The following is a 15985-nucleotide window of genomic DNA, read 5'->3' on the forward strand; positions in this document are numbered from 1 at the left end:
TTGTCCCCATCCCAACTGTATTTTACCCTAGAGTGAACACTTTGCCACCTGGACTCTATTCAGCCTCTCTTTAATGGCCTTACCCCAATTTCCGCCTGGGGAGCCCACTTCATTCCCTACTCTCAGCCCATGTGTTCATGCCTCCCTAGCTCAAACATGGAGCATATAATTTAGGACTAAACCACTCAAATTGGTGCATTTCTTTAGGCAGCATGTTTGACTCAGAAATGAGTGTGACATGTTTGGGCCCCAAAATATTCCATTTTAATTCAACAAATTTAATGCAGGGAATGCTGAGACAAATGCCCCCACCTTTTCACAGGGTGAGAAATCAGAAAGATGCTTGCCAGGAAGCTGCTGGCAGCCATCTTGGAATCACAGAGGAAATGACTGCTTGAAAGAGAAGCCAGTTCCTGATAACAGTGTTTAATCTTCTGTATTCAATCTCTCCCAAAACAAAATTTACCCTTGGATTTTTGCATTGAAGAGATCACAAAATCACTTTTTGATTTGAAGTGGCATTCTATCATTACTCTTTTACAATCCTGTTTTAGTTAAATGAACAAAACAAAACACTTTTTCACTCCAGACAGATTATAAACAAAAGGGCGTAGGGTCAAATTTTTGTCTCTTTTCACATAATAAGAAAGTGTGTTACCTTTGTCCCCCTCACCTCCACCATCCAATTTAAATCTATGCATCATCTTAAAGAAAGAAAAGAAGTATATAGGAAAAGTCATTTTGTTTTGATTTTTTCTATTTGTTATTGAGACGTGATGGGAATCTTTGCTCAACATTTTACATGGAGGCCCATAATTTTAAATATTTGTTTTAGTGATTTGCTTCCTTTGAATAACCTAGGATTTTAACTTGATTTACTCACTCAACTTATGGATATCTAAAACTTCCCAGCATTACAAGTAACTGTGTACATACACATAGTACAAAAGTTTTGTTTTGCATTTAGGTCCATTTTTGAACCTGCTCTTTGTTCCTGTTGTTATATATTCTGCTGTCAATACTGCACTCTTTTAAATTAATGTGGATCCATAATACATGATAATATTTCATAGTCTAGACTGTTCTCACACCCCACATTATTCAGAATTTTCCTGGTTATTTTTGCATGTTTAAAGAAATGTTGCAGCCTGGCCAACATGGTAAAACACCATCTCTACTAAAAATACAAAAATTAGTCAGGGATGGTGCTGTGTGCCTGTGGTTCCAGCTACTCTGGAGGCTGAGTCAGGAGAATAACTTGAACCCGGGAGGTGGGCGCTGCAGTGAGCCGAGATCACACCACGGCACTCCAGCCTGGGCAACAGAGTGAGACTCTGTCTCAAAAATATAAATAAATAAGAAAGAATGAAAGAAAGAGAGAAGGAAAGAAAAAAAAGAAAGAAATGTGTTTCTTGATGTTTAATCACCCGGGAAAGTTCATACATCATATGTTTATAATTTAAGATTAAAAAATATTACCAGCATCCCAGAATCACTCTTCTCTCTCACAATATCTCTTTCCACAATTTAACTACTATTAGCCCCTCTACCACCACAAATTAGCTTTTCTTGTTTTTCAATTTTATATGAATGGAATTGGACAATACATACCCTTGCATCTGTCATCTTTGACTCAGCAATATGTTTGTGAGATTCTTCATGTTGTATTTAGTTCATTTAATATTAATGTTTCACAACGTACTTATTCATACTACTACTAATAGACACTTAGGTATTTTCTAGTTTGGGGCTATGATAAATTTTGCTGCTAAAAATACATGTTTGCCTTTCTGCAGAATTGTTGGGACATAGTGCCATGCAGTTTCCCAAAGCGGTGGTATCAATTTGCACTCCAATCAGCAATTCTAGTAGCTTGACATCTTGCCAACACATTTTACTGATGTTTTCTGAAATGACACTTTTGCCTCTTGATATTGCCACTTGAACTTAGAAATCAACTTTTCAATTTCCGCAAAACTTACCTATTGGCATTTTAGTTGGAATTGTATTAATTTATAGATAAATTCAGATAAAATGTACTTCTTTTTAATATTGAAGCTTTGGATCCATGAACATCATATATCCTTATAATTATTTTGGCTTTCTTAAATTTTCATATAAGGATTTTTCACATCTTTGTTTAGATTTATTCCTAGATATTTGATGTTTCTTGTTATTATTGTAAATAGTACCTTTTTCAAAGTTCCTTTTCTAATGTTCATTGCTAGATTCACATATACAATTGATTTTTAAAATTGACCTAGTATTCAGGGCCTTATTAAATTTAGTTAATAATTCTCATAGTTTATTGGTCGTTTTTGCTTTCAAATAAGGGTAGGTTTTTTTCCTTTCCAGTCATCATACATTTTGCATCTTTTTGTTTGTTTCATTACACGTGTTAGGACCTCCAGCACAGTGCAAAATACAAGTGAGGTATGGGCATCTTTGTCTTTTTCCCAGTCTCAGAATGAACATTTTCAATATTTCCTATCAAATTTATAGAAATTCTGAACAGACTAAAGAAGTTCCCTTTTGTTCTTAGTCTATCAGAAATAGACCCTAAAAAGGTGTTGGTTTTCATAAAATGTTTTTCCTTTACCTATTAAGATGATCATATGGTATTTGTTTTTTCGCTTTTAAAATGTTGTTAATTACATTCATTGATTTTCAAATGCTAAAGCAGTCTTGCATTCCTGCAATAAATCTTACTTGGTCATTATATAGTAACCTTTTTTATATACCACTGGATTTAATTTGCTAAGATTGTGTTTAGGATTTTTGTGTTGTATATTTTATACAGTTTTATCAGATTGTATTGTTAAAGTTACTTAGGTATCACAAAACAGGTTCCTGTTCTCTTCCTTAAATGCTTAGAAAAATTCTGGGCTTGGAGTTTTTTTGTAGGAAGATTTTTAATTACAGATACAAATATTTTAATAAATATGGGTTTATTCAAATATTCTATTTACTTTTGGATCAGTTTTAGAAAGTTACATTTTTCAAAGAATTTGTCATTCCATCTACATTTTTGTATTTATTGGCAAACAATTGTTCTTAATATCCTCAATATTTGTTTCTGTAGTTATCTCTTTCCCCATGTTATTAGGAAATTGTGTTACTTTTTTTCATTCTGGATGAATCTTGTAAGGTAAGTTATTAATTTTATGAATGTTTTCAAGAAGCAACTTTGGCTTTGTTGATTTTTCTGTATGGTACCCTCTCTTCCCATTTTATTAATTTCTCTCTTTATTATTTCCTGCCTTCAGCATAGCTTAGTTTAATCTGTTTTTATTTAGTACCTTGGTCCTTCAAGTCCTGGATGTCATGGCTGCTCATATCAGACACCTGCTTTTCTGTGTATGACACAGCTTTTCTAGTTGCTTTCTGAAAGAGAGCTGTCCTGACATCTGCAGTCTTTCCTAGCTAGCTCTTCTTGTATGTATATTTTTCCAGGTGAAAACCAATTTTTGTCAGTCCTTCCTACCTCCCAACCATTTTATGGTATTTTATTTTATGTTATTTGTAATGTTATGTATATATAAGATACCATAAATACCATAAATTTATAAAATATCAAAAATACCATAAATACCACAACTTTATGGTATTTATAAAATATCATAAATGCAATAAAATTTGCATTTTATTGTACCACAATAAAAATGTATATCAATTTAGAACAAAATAGGAGTTTTATAATATAGTTGAGAAAAAAGATAGATTGTTTGGAAAGATTTACAGTAAAAGTTGACTACTTTGGGTAAAAATAACCAGAAACCAAAGATGGATTCTAGCTCACTCCTTATACTCAAATTAGAGAAAAATAATCAATTTAAAGGAGAAAACAAAACCTACTTATGAATTATTCAATAAGTCATCAGTAATTTTGTACACATGTTTTCAATCAGGAAATTTTATAAGAATTGTTCATAGTATAAAAATCTGGAAACAAATATCCATAATATAAGAAGTAGTTAAATAAATTATAGTATAATACATTCATATAACAGCCTATATTTTAAGGAGTTCTATATGAACTAGTATAGAAAGATATCTAAGATCTATTCTTAAATAATAAGGATAAATCTAGCTGAGTATTAACATGTACATATCCATGTAACTTTCACTCACTTTGTGGACATTTGCATAATTTTAGTTATAATGAGGATAATTTTAATTATGCAGATGCCCATAGAGTGAAAGTTATATAAAATTTCTTAGATAAAATTCCTGACATGAGTTGTCCTCTGACGAAGGGTATACGTTAATTTTTCTTTTTAAGCATACTAAAAATCTGCCTTTCAGAAAGAATGGACCAATTTGCATCTCTACAAATGGTGCAGAGGGTGCCCTTTTCCCCATGCTCTTGCCAAAGTATTTTTTATCAGTTTTTAAAAACCTTTGACAATATGATAGAATAACTTATTTTAAATTGTAGATGGTTGTTGGCATTTTAAAAAAGGCTTCTTTCATAGCAATGCGACAGTCCTGATTAGCACTCCTTTGTCTATTTATATCATATAACAACATTTCTTTGAATGAACAGGCTTCATAATAATTTCCTTCTTGGGGCATTTAATGAGAATTTGTGGGCAAATTCAATTTTTTTTTCATATGCCAAAATCTCCTGAAGACATGTTTCAAAGGGAGAATCTATACAGCAAGGCCAGCTGACAGAACCAATTTGACCATTAGGACTTTATTGCCTGAGTCTGGCCCGAAGGAGTAGGCGATCACTGAGGGAATAAACTTATTGGTCAATTTTGGATAAAATTTTAAAAAATGAAAAAATTCTTCCACCCCAAAGCCAATAATAATCATCACAAAAACAACACATTTCAAACTAGTCAATTCAGTGTTCAATATAAATAACTTCAAATCTACTTCCTCCCCACTCAGGGTCAGTAAAAAATAACTTGACTCAACTTTTTATTTATCCAGTACAGTAAACATTTATTTTGTTTCCATTACTTCACAGTTTGTGAGCATTTGGAGAGGACCCAAGTTAAAACTAATCTTTGCTTAGCAGGGCTTTTTTTCAAGGGGCAGGGGGGAAGCAAGTTAATAGTGCAAACAAGACTGGGGAAATGTTTAAACTGCATAAGAGGACAATCTGTGTTTAAAAACTCTGAAAGTTCATGGTAACCATTCATATGTTAATTAAGTGACATAATCTAGTTAGCACAAACCATGTTCTCTGAAGACTTACTGGATACTATGCTTTTTAGTCTGAGTTACTGTATTTACTAGAAAGTAAAAGAAAAAGTCATATCTATTTTATAAAATATGTTTATCACTAACTCTCATTGACCTTTTTCTTCTATCCACACAAAAAATGTAATTTTACCATATCATTATGGTTCATAGAGAAATATTACAGCAGTTCAATATACCTGGCTAATACTAATTAAATTCACATGAATTCCTCAAACATAGATTTTATGAGGCTCGACACAACCTACTGACTTTCATCTACTTGTCCATGAAATGCATTGAAATTCATCGTAACTGAGATGTTAAAGAATCTCAAAACTGCAATGAAAATTAAATGAAATGGTTATTTTCTTTAGAATTGTATCTCAGAATTAATCTTGGCTTGTATTTTCATTTTACTTATAAAATTTGTCTTTATTCCTAACTGGGACCTTTCTATACAGAATAGCTCAGATTTCATTTTTATATACTATTAAGTACGTCTATAGCTATTTTGAACAAAGCTGGCATATAGGTGAATAATTTTTATTCCTGTGTTGGGGAATTTGCAAATAAACTTTATAATAAATGCTATTGAAATGATAAACTTTTGCTCCTAGGATTTCATTTAATTAATATTTTGGGCTGAGTATGCGGACTCTACTGATGGTGCAGGACAAAGTGGGACTTTCTAGGCCCCTCCCATTCTTCACCCATTCACAGTGGCATGGAAACTGTGTCTAGAAGGGGAGATTCTCAGTGTGATTGGGGATACTAAGTGGGGCAGGGACTGCACAGCAGCTGAGGGCCTCTCTTTTACTCTCATGTTCTCACTGGGGCTGGTGGTCTAGGAGGCCATGTGGACTATAAGGCCTACCACCCTGTTGCTGTAAGCAAATTCATGGTCATATCAGGAAACGAGCTTGACAAAGTGGTCATTGAGAGCAATGCCAGTCCCGGCATCAAAAGTGGAGGAATGAATGCCACTGTTAAAGTCAGAGGAGATAACCTGGTGCTCACGATGCTCAGGATGCCCTTGAGGGGGCCCTCCAAAGCCTGCTTCACCACCTTTCTGATGTCATCATATTTGGCAGGTCTCTCCAGATGGCAGGTCAGGTCTGTGACTGATGTTGGCAGTGGGAACATGGGAAGGATATGCCAATGAGCTTCCTGGTTCAGCTCAGGGATGACCTTGCCCATGCTTTGGCAGTGCCAGGATATGCGGGGATGATGTTCTGGAGAGTCCTGCAGTCATCACACCATGGTCTCCCAGAGGGGCCACCTACAGTCTTCCAGGTGGCAATGATGGCATGGACATGATCATGAGTCCTTCTATGATGCTAAAATTGTCATGGATGCCCTTGACTGGGAGGCTAAGCAGTTGGTGGCACAGAAAGCATTGCTGATGACTGTGAGGTTGTTTTTGCACTTCTCATGATCTACGTCCATCATGAACATGGGGGCATCAGAGGAGGGGGCAGAGATGATGACTCTTTTGGCTCCCTTGTCTAAGTGAGCCCCAGCCTTCTCCATGGTAGTTAATACACTGGTGAACTCCGCAACATAATCAGTGCCAGCATCACCGCCATTTGATTGGGGTAGGATCTCGCTCCTGGAAGATGATTATGGGATTTCCACTGATGACAAGCTTCCCGTTGTCAGCCTTGATGGTACTGTGGAACTTGCCATGGGTGGAATCATACTGAAACATGTAGCCCATGTAGTTGAGGTCAATGAGGGGGGTTGTTGATGGCAGCAATATCCACTTTGCTAGAGTTAAAAGCAGCACTGGTGACCAGGTGCCCAATACAGCCAAATCCATTTACTCTGGCCTTCACCTTCACTATGGTGTCTCAGGGATGCAGCTGGGGCTGCAAGGGAAGATGTGGCTGTTTATTGAATGGAAGGAGAAGCGAGCTGCTCCTCGGATTTTAATTTTCACTCAGTTCCAAGTACTCAGGAAATGTGTTTGAGGTGAAACCAATAATTCCCATGGGCTGTAGAGGTGGTATAGGAGATGAATTATAATAAAGACCTTTACCATCAGAACATAAGGATTCTGAAGGCTTTTTTGCCTATTAAGGTCACGGTTCCCAAATGAGGTTTCCTCTATAAAGTTGAAGATTTACAGTTACATATAGGTAAAGTGCAATCTTTGGAGATCCTTCTATATCTAAAGCATTATAGTAATATCAATATTACTACTTCTAAAATAGTAACAATGCTAATGAAATTCCTATTTTTTAGGACCTAAACTGTACTAAGAAATGTATTAAAAGCTTTTACATACTTTAACAATTTTTAAAAACCTTTATGTTATAAAGTCAACAAAACCCAGGAATTGGTAATAATATTCCCATTTTACCATTGGGAAAACTACATTCAAAGGCATTAATGCACTTGCATTAATTACACAGTAAAGGGAAGAGGTCAGTTGTCCTGCGTTTTGTCCAAGGCTCACACCATTTCTGCCAGATTAGGCAGCCTCCCCATTGTACAAGATTCAGGCTCTCAAGTGGCAAGATGTTTGAATATTTGTAACACTTTCACGTTTGCAAGGCATATTTTCATACATACATCTTGTTTGATCATCGGAACAAGTCAGGGGTTGGCAGGAAAGATATCAGTGACTCTGACCATATTTTTCCCAGGTTAAAAAAACAAACTTAAAAGGTAAATTTCTTTGTACCCAATTAGTGGAAGCAACAGGGTGTGGCTTGAGGCAGGGGATACTTATCCTCTCCCAAATATTTATCACCACTCACCCATCCAAGCCAATCCCTCCTACACTCATTCTCTCTCCCGGCTCCCCAAAGGCAAAACCGAAGCTCTTGCCATGTATTTGAAGTTTTAAGACAAATTCCTTTCCAAATAACCCTCTTTTCAACCCAATTTCTTCTTCAGAGAAGTTCTGTGTTTTGCTCTGTGCGCTACAGTAACATGATAATGATTATATATAGCTTTATATATGCACATAAATTATACCTATAGATTATGTATATGCCTAGAGTAAGACAAATGTCATCCAGTTTGGCAGGCTGGGCTCCAAATCCAACATCAGATTCTTCAAGTTGTTTAGGACTATCCAGTCCCTATAGTAGAGGAGGTGTATCACTTCAGTGTTTAGAGAGCTGCTCTTTATCATATATTTCTTTGTTTGAGAATTTTGGGGTTCCCTATGCACTCCTGCTCGCTACCCAGCCCTCTCCCATCTCTTGTATTTCATTGTCTTCTTTTAAACTTAATCTTGCTTTTTAAAAACATGAGAATTTCAAAAGCACAGCCTATAAAAACACAACACAACACATTTTAGGAAGATGAATAGGCATCATTAAGTAAGTAAAGTTAATATAGGAAATAAATGTAGTTACAGCTACAAGGAATTGAGCTTCATTAAACTGAATAAATACTGAACAAATACTGTAGCTAGATTTCCTTGAAACCCTCAAGCTTATAACTTAAGGGGAAGGCCATTTTCTCTGAAATTACTTAATTACTTTAGCCAGTAAACACTGATAACAGTATTCATATTTCTGGAAGTTTTCCACTTTTGACTCTTCCCTTTAAAAATTTTTTTTTGCTATTAAAGTAAAAGTCATTACAGGATTTTGTAAGGTTGCATTTAAGTTAATATACCATTAAGTTAAGAATAGCTTCTCATGTTTGCACCTTCACAGAGTACTTATCATGATACTGCTCAGAGATATTGGTCATGAAATAAGATAGGCCTTAGATCCATTTTGATGAATTTAAACACAGGTACACATATGCACACAGAGTTTAAACCGTAAGACTTCAAGAATAGAATTACTTTGTAATGTATATAGTCCCAACATCCATTCAAATGCTTGATTGCTCCTAGACGCTTGTTGAGGGGCTACTCAACCTGGAACTGAACATTGCCAAAGTCAGAAACCTCACTACTTCCTAAGGAAGTGAATGGCATTTTTGGACCTATATAACTGTTAGAAATCCTTCCTTATGTTCAGCTAAAATTTGGCTATTACTTTCAACCGCTTCTCCTACTTCTTTGGTTCACAGAAAATAAGTAACATAGGGTATCATTTTATTTTATATTGCTTGGCTCTAACAGCAGAGAGAGGATTTTTATCAGAATAGTTGTAGCAGTAGGCAATTCCACAGTTTAGGCAGCAACAGCCACTTTTCATTCAACAGTCTTATTAGTCGTGAAAGTAAATATTTTGCTGCCGGTAGTTTGTGGCTGACGTATGAGGTCCTGAGTCTAGAATATCTACAAAGGCTGGGGGACTCTTTTGGAGAACACTTATTTGAATGTAATGCTGGTTACATTCAAATAAGGGTCCTGCAAAAAAATTTTCTCAGTAAATCTAATGGTACTGGTCTTTTGAAAAAATAAAAGTTGTAGAATAACACAATTAGTTTCTCTGTAGTTTTGCCAATAAATACTAACGAAAGAAAATTGCCTAGTTGAAACAATATATTTTCTGTGCAGAAATTAAAATTGTGTCTTAAAAAAATCCCTTAATGAATAAGCCAAGAAAAACATTGATATTAATATTAGGTGCTGGTATGGAAAATTCACACATTATCACAGTTTTCAAAGGTTAACAGTCCCTTTTCTTTAACTTTTTAAATTTAGCTATTCCTGACCTCCTTCCTTATTCATCTTTTGCATATTATCTTAAGATTTTATTTTTTAGAGCAATTTTAGGTTCATAGCAAAATTGAGAGGAAGGTACAGAGATACCCCATATACCTCCTACCCCAACACATGTACAGCCTCTCTCATTATTAATATCCTTCATTAGAGTTGTGCATTTGTTACAATTAATGAATCTATGTTGGAGCATCATTATTAGCCAAAGCCCATAGTTTACATAAATGTTCACTCTAGATGTTAAACATTACTTGTGTATCTTTTTGTCTTTGTAATTAGCCTATGCTAAACTCTTAGGTGGGAGTATGAATAATACATGTCTTAGTTCTGGCTTCTATAATAACTATACCACAGACTGGGTGGCTGAAACAACAAACACCCATTTATCACAGTTTTGGAGGCTGAGTAGTCCAACATTAAGGTGGCTGCAGATCTGGTGTTGAGAGCTCATTTCCTAGTTTGCAGATGGCTCTTTGGTTGTATCTTCATATGCTGGAGAGCAGAGAGAATGAGCAAGCAAGCTCTCACGTCTCTTCTAATAATGGCATGAATCCCACTAGTGAGGGCTCCACCCTCATGACCTAATTACCTCCCAAAGGCCCCAACTCCAAATACCATTAAGTTGGTGGTTAGGTTTCAACATGGGGGATACAAACATGCAGTCCATAGCAACACATGAAAAAAGGGAAGATTTCTAATTATGATTTTTTAAGGTGTCTGAATTGAATACCAAAATCCTAGCCATTGCCAGTCAGATGAGTAACAACTGTTTAAGACATGACTGAGGAACTCTACTCCATCCACTATGAGAACCATGTGCTCTTTCTAAATTAACATCTACCGCTGGCAACAGAATATTAAGTCTCAGATATCTTGAGATGTGTTTGATCTCTTCATGCCAACCCAATCCCTTGATAAAAGTATTGCAAACTAAAATATGCAGGATGGAGAACATTATTCAGTGATGTTTCATAATCAGCCATGTCACAGTGGAATGCATTAGATCATCAGGACAAACATGAAACACTAGAATCAAACCAGTATTCATTCAAGTAGGCTTTGTCACCACCAGTGCTGCACCTGTCTGAAATAACAGTTTCATAACCAGCTTGAAGATTTCAAGAGCTTACTTGTTTTATATTATGCTATTCCCAATAAACATTTTCATTTGTGTTAGTGTATGTTATATTGATATTCCTTTGAAAAACTTTCTGAATTTGGTAGTTTTATATATTCTACTGTAATGGTACAACAGTAGTCAGAACTTCTCAGAAAAATTTCTTTTACCACTATCCCCCATCTCCAATTTATGAGGAAAAAGAATAAGAGGACTAATTAAACTGATTTATTATTTAACCTGACCAAATTCATTGCTCAACTTTTCCTTTTGCTTTTGGGTCATCTTTTGGGTAAGATAGAAAAGTAAATATTTCACAATTTAAAAGGTGAAGAGGCACAGATGCTTTCCTTGTGTATTTCAGTAAGATTTTAAATCTAATAAATGGACATAGCACTCAACTTTATACTATATGTAAAAAGTGATATTAAAACTCTTAATTTTTGTTCTACAGGTGGTTATAAATTTACTTGATTTAACTAACAAAGAAAATAAAAGGCTACAACAAATGGTTAAAAATCATTGTCATTAGGCAGATGACTTTGAATTCAATTTCTGATCTATGGCAGAGTGGGCTATGGAAAGGCATGCAATAGAAAGCTTGAAGCTTAGAGTAGAACATTGATTCTTCGGGACATAATAAGAAATTGGAGACTGTAAAAGAGGCTTTATAAATCAGAGAAATAAATGAAAATGAAAGACAAAAAATATATGACATTTGGATAATGTCATTCAATTGGAGAATAGGCTATCAGATAATTTTTATAAAGGCATGGTTACAAATAAATCAATAGCTGATGAAAATTATATTTGCTTGACTTGTTCCTTTGTAATGGATAGTTAAAATATAGTGACTATAGATTGTCAGTGTTTATACTAAACTCCAGAAAATTCTTATTTTATACCGATTAAGTTTTTTGAGCTTTCTTTTGATGAGATTTATAAAGCTCCCTTCTGTAAAACCTCTGTGTTGAAGCTACTGCACACCCTTGACAATATAGGCAAAATGTCAAAAATTATAAATTATTACAGTTAAGAGTGTATTTCTCTTTGTTTCCAAGGAAGAAAGTTATATTTCATATAAAGACCATGTATGCATAACACAGCTCTGAAAGAGAGCTTTAACTCTGACTTATTTCTGTGGTTTGGGGTCAATTTTGTTTTTGTTCCAATCTATTTAGGTCCTTCAAAGTCACCCTACAAAGATTCCCTGGGAAAGTGCTCTTGTATATGTGTATTTATGATGATTTTCAAAAATTAGTTTATTTGCAAAAAATTATATACATATATATGGAGAAAGACTGTACTATAGATATGTGCTAGAAGCTCTTAGTTTCCACTCTCTAGACTAATCCTGTATTTGTTCTGTAAAACATAATGTCTAATGTCCTCTAAACACTAAATGCTGATGGTTAGTAAGTTGCTCTCCAGTGTGCCCAGGTAACTTCTGCTTCCACCACATGAATTTTATGCTTAACAAGAACCATGCTTGCTCCAAAATTTGTTTATGTCGACTTTAAATTGATATTTGTAATTGCATAATTTGCATAGATTAAATGTAAATATGAAAGAAAGTTCATGTTTTTCAAAAAACTAAGTTAAATATGCAGAAAGACTAGATAAAATTAAATTGCTTAGAAAATATTACTAAATTAGTAGTGAGCAGGACAATTGTAAAATGTTGCAAAAATGTACATCCAAATACAAATGGATTCTTATATTTGCCAATGTCTTTAATCTCAAAACTAAAGCAACAGATAAACTAGAAATTCTGGTTGATATATTTGTGGTGTACTTTGTGAAAGAAAGGCAACTAAGAACTGTAATATACAAAGAAAAAAATTGTCTTTGTTAAAAGATTGGAAAATGAATATATAATTTATAAGTGAAAATTAAATACCTATTTGTGTCATTTTATGGAATGATTCTTTGCTTTAGCTGACTTTTCCATTAATTGGTTGGTTCCGATTCTGTGTTGGATAAAGGTACCCAGGCTTTGAGTGTCTATTATTTCTCTATTTCGATTTCTGAATAAAACTGAATTCATCCAGTTCTTATTATGTCTTCTTGTACCTGCTTCACATTACTAACATTCTCCTTTATCTATTTAAGGATACGAATTATGCCTATTTTAAATTCTTGGTCCATATGTTCCAGTAATCTTGCTTCATGTTTATATTCTATGTTCAGCTTTTGGTCTGTTTTCTACTGGTTGTATGCATTGAGCATCTTGCTGTTTTGCCCTGTGAGTCACAGTTTCCTGGGGTCAAACTTGTTAGGCAAGGTGTATGGGGAAAGGCCCATATACACACTGGACTATCCCCTCAGTAATTTTCAGAAGGAAAAGGGTAATCTCCAGGGTGGAGAAAATCTTTAGCACAACCAAATTTTTGACCATCAATGTCTGTCTGTTCACTTCTCCAAGAAATTCCTGTCAGGAATTTGCCCTTAAATCTTTAGAATGAAGCAACACTGAAAAGACACGATTTCTTCAAGTCCTCCATCTTCCATTAGCCCAGAGAATTTGGGGGTGCAGAAGATGGAGAAAAGAATGCCCACGGGAAATTCTCGCACTTTCATCAAGTTGTTTAGCCCCTGACACCACAATGGATGCCTTGGGCTGGTGCAGTGGGGGCTGGCGAATGATCACCCCAAAACAATGAGGTAAAGAGGGCAAGGAAGAAGTTAAAATCTTTGCCTGAACCTCTCTTCCTACTTCTGTTTCTGGCTACTGTCCAAGCTGTGGCCATGCTTTCTCTTGGCCCCACCACCTTTAAGACAACCTTGGCCTTTCCAGGTGTTCTCGGAGTTAATTATTACTTCTTCAGCTCCCAGTTTCCTCTCAATTACGCAGTCCCTCCAGGTTTAATTGGGGAGGAAGGAGCCAGCAGCTGAAGCTATTTGCTATCTCGTCAGCACTGATTTGTGTATTCTTTTTCGAAGTTGGAATTGCTGATTGAGAATGATAAATGGTATTGAGGTGTTGTCTACAGGGAAATATGCTCAGTTTAATTTGAGTGAAATTACAGCCCATGTTAGGAGTACTAAGCCAAGGCTCAGTGGCCTACGAGGCAGACCACTTGTGCAGTATTAACTCGACAATGTATTACCCCAGCAATACTGGAAGACCTCGTCCGGGCATAACTGGGGGTATGATGTAGTCTATGGCCTAAGCCCTCAGCCTCTATGTGAAGTGGCACACCCTCCTTTCCTTGGATGAAGAAATCATTCATTTCAGATTTCTTGGGACTGACCTATTTTCAGACACTTTGCTCTTTTATCAGCATCTATACACAATTGTCTTTCCACCATTTGTTCTATATTTGGTCTAGAGAAAAATAGTCATTCTACCCAAAGACATATCATTTCTTATATGCCTTATGCTTGAGATGCTGAATACCCTGGAATTTCACCTTTTGGTAAATCAAACTGAACACTCCAAAAAAAAAAAAAGGGTAAAGTCACAAAACAGGCAATTTCTTAAACAACATGTATGGATAGCCCAAAAACTAGTCTGTAAGCTCAGCAAGAACACCAACCATATTTGTTGTGTTTGTCACTAACCTCAACTCCCAGCAGAAAACTTAGCATATCATAATGCTCCATAAATATCTGCTGAATGAATAAAATTAATAAAAGACAACTCTCAGGAATCGCTGGGTGGCACTGAAAGTTTGTATAATCATCCTGCATGGAGATTAGGAATATGTAATAAAACTTTATAGGATCTAAAACCTTAAAGTGAACAATTGCACTTACTAGAATTTATCCTAAGGAAATAATGTCACAAGTAGACATAGATTTACATTTAGGATGTTAACTATTTAAAATGAAAAGGGTGGTTTTCCACCAAAACATATATCAAAAAGAGAATACTTAAACTACAGGCATACTACAGGAGATATTGTGGGTTTGGTTCCAGACCACTGCAATAAAGCAAATATAGCAATAAAATGAGTCACACACACTTTTTGGTTTCACAGTGTATATAAAAGTTATGTTTATACTGTAGTCGATTAAGTGTACAATAACATTATGTCTAAAAAACAATGTACATGGCTGGGTGCGGTGGCTCACGCCTGTAATCCCAGCACTTTGAGAGGCCAAGGCGGGTGGATCACGAGGTCAAGAGTTCAAGACTAGCCTGACCAAGATGGTGAAACCCCATCTCTACTAAAAATACAAAAATTAGCTGGGTGGGGGGTGGGTGCCTGTAATCCCAGCTACTCAGAAGACTGAGGCAGAGAATTGCTTGAACCTGGGAGGCAGATGTTGCAGTGGGCCAAGATTGTGCCACTGTACTCCAGCATGGGTGACAGAGTGAGACTCTGTCTCAAAAAACAAACAAAACAAAAGAAATGTACATGTCTTCATTAAAAATGCTTTATTACTAAAAAATGTTAACAATCACCTGAGCCTTCAGTGAATCATAATCTTTTTCCCAGTGGAGGGTCTTACCCAGATGTTAATGGCTCCTGACTGATAAGGTTGGTGGTTGCTGAAGGCTGGGGTGAATTTGGCAACTTCTAAAAATAAGGCAACAATGAAGTTCGCTAAATTGAATGACTCTTCCTTTCATGAAAGATTTTTCTGTAGCATGTGATGCTGTTTGATAGAATTTTACCCACAATATAACTTCTTTCCAAATTAGAGTCAATCCTCTCAAATTCTGCATCTGCTTTATCAACCACGTTTATGTGATATTCTAAATCTTTTGTTGTCATTTCAACAATGTTCACAGCATCTTTACTTTCTTGAGTGGTTACTCAAGAAACCACTTTCGTTGCTCATCCATAGGAAACAACTCCTCATCTGTTCGAGTTTTATCATGAGATTGCAGCAATTCAGGCTCTCATTTTAATTCTAGTTCTCTTGCTATTCCTACCACATTTGAAGTTACTCCCCCCACTGAAGTCTTGTACTCCTCAAAATCATCTATGAGGGTTGGAATCAACTTCTTCCAAACTCCTGTTAATGTTGATATTTTGACCTCCTTTCATAAATCACAAATGTTCTTAATAGCATTTAGAATGGTG

The 15985-nt window shown here is 35.6% G+C and overlaps 1 protein-coding gene and 1 pseudogene across 1 annotated transcript in view; both read right to left on the minus strand.

Moving 5' to 3' along the window:
• SLC9A9 (solute carrier family 9 member A9) overlaps positions 1-15985 on the minus strand; it is a 586998-nt gene that overhangs the window by 232077 nt on the left and 338936 nt on the right. The window lies entirely within an intron of this gene.
• On the minus strand, positions 4195-15673 carry LOC135969642 (glyceraldehyde-3-phosphate dehydrogenase pseudogene; annotated as a pseudogene).

Source organism: Macaca fascicularis, chromosome 2 (assembly GCF_037993035.2).
Source record: "Macaca fascicularis isolate 582-1 chromosome 2, T2T-MFA8v1.1".
NCBI lineage: Eukaryota > Metazoa > Chordata > Mammalia > Primates > Cercopithecidae > Macaca > Macaca fascicularis.